General features: G+C 61.4%; 2 non-coding genes across 2 annotated transcripts; both read right to left on the bottom strand.

The window, feature by feature from the left end:
- Window positions 1–156: 156 nt before the first annotated feature.
- On the bottom strand, window positions 157–310 carry LOC148345817 (5.8S ribosomal RNA). The gene has a single exon (XR_015848399.1). It is a non-coding gene; the product is annotated as a 5.8S ribosomal RNA (ribosomal RNA).
- A 1,342-nt stretch (window positions 311–1,652) lies between these two features.
- LOC148345816 (18S ribosomal RNA) lies at window positions 1,653–3,639 on the bottom strand. The gene has a single exon (XR_015848418.1). It is a non-coding gene; the product is annotated as an 18S ribosomal RNA (ribosomal RNA).
- Between the last annotated feature and the right edge of the window lie 1,970 nt (window positions 3,640–5,609).

Below are 5,609 nucleotides of genomic sequence, written 5' to 3'. Positions count from 1 at the left end.
GCGGGGACACGGGTCGCGCGCCACCCGCCGGGCGGACCGGCGGAATGTCGCGGAGGGCCCGAGCCTCGCCCGCGCGGACCGGGTTCTCGCGCCACCCGCCGGACGGACCGGCGGAATGTCGCGGAGGGCCCGGCCCGCGTCCGATCGATTGGAAAGCGCCGCTCAGACAGGCGTGGCCCCGGGGTAAAACCGGGGCCGCAATGTGCGTTCAAAGTGTCGATGATCAATGTGTCCTGCAAATCACATTAGTTCTCGCAGCTAGCTGCGTTCTTCATCGACGCACGAGCCGAGTGATCCACCGCTAAGAGTCGTACGTTTGGGCCCTTTTACGTCCGCCCGGGACGATCGGAGACAAATTCACGACAGGGTTTGTACCGGAGACGAACGCGCCGCGGGTGCCGTTCGGTCGCTCCCGCGAGCGAGCCCCTAACCCGCGGCGCGGTTACCGACGGGCGCGATACGCGCGACGCCGCGACGAGCCGAGCGGGTCGGGCGCGCGGCGCTGAGGCCGGCGCCCGGCGTCTCCCGCTCGGGGCCGCGACGGCGCCCGAGACGTGCGTCGGCCCGGGTAGGTCGGGCGCTCGGCGCTGAGGCCGGCGCCCGGCGTCTCCCGCTCGGGCCTGACACGACTCGGCGACCGGACTCGCCGGGTAGGTCGGGGGCTCGGCGCTGAGGCCGGCCCCCGGCGTCTCCTACCCGGACCCCGGAAGGCCATCCGACTTGGAAGCCCCGCCGCGCCGCGAAGCGACGCTTTGGGTGTTGCTACCCGTCAGCGAGTGGGTTTGGTTTACAAGGGCGGCGCGACCGCGCTGACACCGAGGGGGGACTGGCCCCCGACCCGGCCGCGGCCTGCCCGGACTATGGATGGACAGAGGAGACCGCGGCGGACCGCGCGGAACCGAACCCCCGGTGTCCGGAGCCCCGGGAGGGACTCCGGTGTCCGGGGGCCGGCCCACGCGCGCGCTACGCGGCCCCTCGAGGGCTCCGGCCGACGGACGCGTTTGGCCGGGGAAAAAGGTAGCCGGTGGGAGCACCGTTTCGTCGCCCTGAACCTTCGTCTCGGGCGGGCGTCCCGACGCCGCCGCCATACGGCCGTTGTGATCCGTGCGGGGATCCGCTTGCTCGGCGACCCTCGCCGAGAGCAGCCCCGCGCCGCACGGACACGCGACACCGACGGGCGGACGGACGCCGGGGCGCCGGCCCGAACCGTTACCTTTAAAGGACGGGAGGTCGTCGAGGCGAGTGCCGCCCCGGAAGCGCGCGCCGGAAGCGCGAGAACCGCGCCGAGCTAGGGTCGTCGGCATAGGGGGATTCCCCGGTTACGGGGGTCCCGCGCACGGCCGCCGCCTTTCGCCCGTCGCTGGCGGTCGCCTGTCGTCGCGCCGCGCCGCGCTACTGGGGTCGTCGGACGAGCGCGCTACCCCGCTCGCACGGAGGTAGCGCGACATCGCCCGCCGCCTTTTCTCGCGTCGCGCCGCGCCGCGTGGCGCCCGCCGAACTCGCTCCGACGCGCGGCCCGGGAGTGACCCGCGCCGCGCCCCCCGTCCCGTCCCGTCCCGGTCTACCCTCTTCCTCCGCCTGCGACGACCCGCCGCCCTCGGCGTCTGGCTCGTCGGGGGTGTACCGAGGCGGATCTGCTGCCGCTCGTACGTTAATGATCCTTCTGCAGGTTCACCTACAGAAACCTTGTTACGACTTTTACTTCCTCTAGATAGTCAAGTTCGACCGTCTTCTGGCACACCGCCGGAGCCGGGGCCGGCCCCGGCGGGGACTATCCGAGGACCTCACTAAGCCATCCGATCGGTAGTAGCGACGGGCGGTGTGTACAAAGGGCAGGGACTTAATCAACGCAGGCTAATGACCCGCGCTTACTGGGAATTCCTCGTTGGTGGGAAATAATTGCAATCCCCAGGCCCTGTCACGAGCGGGGTTCATAGGATTACCCGCGCCTGCCGGCGCGGGGATAGACGACGCGCTTATACGCTCAGTGTGGCGCGCGTGCAGCCCCGGACATCTAAGGGCATCACAGACCTGTTATTGCTCATTCTCGTGTGGCTGAGAGCCACTTGTCCCTCTAAGAAGTTTTCTGCCGCCGACCGCGCGGGGGGCCGCGGTACTATTTAGTATGTTTGAGTCTCGTTCGTTATCGGAATTAACCAGACAAATCGCTCCACCAACTACGAACGGCCATGCACCACCACCCACGGTATCGAGAAAGAGCCTTCAATCTGTCAATCCTTTCCGTGTCCGGGCCGGGTGAGGTTTCCCGTGTTGAGTCAAATTAAGCCGCATGCTCCACTCCTGGTGGTGCCCTTCCGTCAATTCCTTTAAGTTTCAGCTTTGCAACAATACTCCCCCCGGAACCCAGACACTTGGTCGGTTTCCCGGGTGCTGCTCGGCGGGTCATGGGAATAACGCCGCCGGATCGCGAGTCGGCATCGTTTATGGTCGGAACTAGGACGGTATCTGATCGTCTTCGAACCTCCGACTTTCGTTCTTGATTAATGAAAACATTCTTGGCAAATGCTTTCGCTCTCGTCCGTCTTGCGCCGGTCCAAGAATTTCACCTCTAGCGGCGCAGTACGAATGCCCCCGGCCGTCCCTCTTAATCATGGCCCCAGTTCATGACAACCCACAAAATAGAACCGGAGTCCTATTCCATTATTCCCAGCTGCGATATGCAGGGGCGGCCGTGTGGCCTGCTTTGAACACTCTAATTTCCTCAAAGTAAACGCTTCGGGCCCCGCGAGTGACACCCAGCGAAGGGCATCACGGGGGCTTTTGCCGAGAGGCAGGGGCTGGGACAGACGGATGCACGCCTCGCGGCGGACCGTCAGCTCGCGTCCCGGGGTCCAACTAGGAGCTTTTTAACTGCAGCAACTTTAAAATACGCTATTGGAGCTGGAATTACCGCGGCTGCTGGCACCAGACTTGCCCTCCAATGGATGCTGGCCGATGGGTTTGTGTTCGGCTCATTCCAATTACGGAGACTCGAACGAGTCCCGTATTGTTATTTTTCGTCACTACCTCCCCGTGTCGGGAGTGGGTAATTTGCGCGCCTGCTGCCTTCCTTGGATGTGGTAGCCGTTTCTCATGCTCCCTCTCCGGAATCGAACCCTGATTCCCCGTTACCCGTGGTCACCATGGTAGGCGCAGAGTCTACCATCGAAAGTTGATAGGGCAGACATTCGAATGAGTCGTCGCCGCCTCGGGTGGGCGAGCGATCGGCACGAGGTTATCCTGAGTCAACACAAAGGGGGGGCCGGGCCGGCGGAACGAGGACCGGCGCGCGCGGAGCCGCCCGCGCCGCTTACGCCCCCGCCCGGAGAGGCGGAGGCCGGACGCGGGGGACGCGCGCGACGGCTGAGCCCCCGCCCGCCGGACACCGCGTGGGTTTTTGTGTCTGATAAATGCACGCGTCCCCGGGGCGAGGCCGGAGCCCCGCCCGCGAGTCGGCGCTCGTTTGCATGTATTAGCTCTGGATTTGCCACAGTTATCCAAGTAACGGTGGAGCGATCAAAGGAACCATAACTGATTTAATGAGCCGTTCGCAGTTTCACTGTACTGGCCATTCGTACTTAGACATGCATGGCTTAATCTTGAAAACAAGCATATGCTACTGGCAGGATCAACCAGAGTGCGTCTGCCGCCGGGGGGGCGCTGCTGGTGGCGGTGCGGCCCTGGTCCGGGACGAGGCTGTGGCTACAGCCGGGCCCGGGGGGCCGCGCGACACTCGTATACGTTCGGACGGGCTGACGAGCGGGTGTCGTGAAACGATGTTTCGCGCGGAGCCCTAGCACGCGTGGCGTCGGGCTCCGCGACGGTCGGACGTCTGGGTGTGGCTCGAGACGGAAGCTCGACCTCGGTTCGTCTTGGTTCTGCCGCCAAAAGGTTCACGCCGAGGCATGGTTTCGCAAGAGGGCCCCGCGAGTGCCAGCCGTGGATCCCGCCTCACTCGTAACTCGTATCGGATTCGTCCGGCCTCACTTTCGTTCGCACATCGGACAGTTATACGTGTGCTTTAGTAGCTTCCGTTCCCTCTTAGTGAGGCCGTCCGTACGTACCGCCCCAGCTCTTTCTGAGGCGGGTATCCACTCGGCTCGGGGGGGCCCAACGTTTGCCTAGTATCCTCGGCGCTGGAGCTTGACCCGCAAAGCCGGAGGAGCCGCACGCCCGAACACCGGCTTGCGCCGGCCGACGTGGGCCCTCCGAGGCGGGTCTCGTGTGCCAATCGCTCAGTTGGGGAACCGGCAGGCCCGTGGGCCGACGCCGGCTCACCCGGGGGTGAAGGGTGCTTCGATGGAGGCCCCCTGTCAGCCTCCGCGGAAGTCCGGCTTCAATACTTTAAAGTTTGAAAAACTTAGACATTTTTCGAGAACCGGAGCTTAGAGGGGTACATGCAAAAGCCAGGGCCGCGGGAAGCGCCCTAAATACTTCAATACTTTAAAATTTGAAAAACTTAGAAATTTTTCGAGAACCGGCATCTTCCCTCGGTAATTGCGAGATGCGAGGCCGCCCCTAGCCTCTGCTCTGTCGGACTCAATGGTCACGGGTGGCCGCTGATTAGCCCTGGTGCTCACCTCTCAAAATTGCGAGTCCCTAATATAATTCTGGCTGTCGGCTGGAGAAGGGGGTATAAAATCGGCACTTGAGGGAACGCCGGGCCCTCAAGTTCGGGGCCCTCTAGCGGATTTTTGAGGTACTGCACTCCCATTGGAAATGCATTGGCCATACATGGGCGCTCCGTCCACTACAATGTAATTCCCTCACAATATCTGCCCCCGCGTGGCCGCGCGATGCTACTGCTGCCCCGTTGGGAATGAATGGGCCTTTCGGAGGCCATAAATACAGCGCCGCTGCATGGATTTTGGCGGTACTGCGGCTGTCGTTGAAAATACATGGACCCGTCTGAATGAATGGGCCTTTCGGATTCCATAAACCCAGCGCCGCTGCATGGATTTTGGCGGTACTGCGGCTGTCGCTGAAAATACATGGACCCGTCTGAATGAATGGGCCTTTCGGAGGCCATAAACTCAGCGCCGCTGCATGGATTTTGGCGGTACTGCGGCTGTCGCTGAAAATACATGGACCCGTCTGAATGAATGGACAAAATATAAATCAGACACTACAGAACACAAGCATAATCCAAGATTACAAAATCATCTCAGCCTTTAAAAGAAACAAAAACCTGAAAGACTACTTAGTAAAAAGTAAATTACCAGAAATCAACATAACACAAACGCAGGGCCCCACATTCTACAAACAAGCCACCACAGTTAGGAACACCGTCACCAACACAAACTACCTAATTAAACAAACAATCACACCTGCTACGGAAAACTGAAAATACATGGACCCGTCTGAATGTATGGGCCTTTCGGAGGCCATAAACTCAGCCAGCGCCGGGCCAGTGTTTGGGGTATTGTGCCCGCCACTAGTGGCTGAATACATAATAATAATAATAATAATAATAATTCCCTTGTATTGTCATTCTGTGTAACAATGTACACAGAACGAAATGTCGATTGCACTGGGCTAGTGTTGAGGGAACGTCGGGCCCTCAAGTTCGGTGGCTTGGAGCGGATTTTTGAGGTACTGCACTCCCATTG

Source organism: Urocampus carinirostris, unplaced genomic scaffold (assembly GCF_059441175.1).
Source record: "Urocampus carinirostris isolate Australia breed hairy pipefish unplaced genomic scaffold, RoL_Ucar_1.0 HiC_scaffold_24, whole genome shotgun sequence".
NCBI lineage: Eukaryota > Metazoa > Chordata > Actinopteri > Syngnathiformes > Syngnathidae > Urocampus > Urocampus carinirostris.
This window is presented reverse-complemented; position numbering and strand designations above follow the sequence as displayed.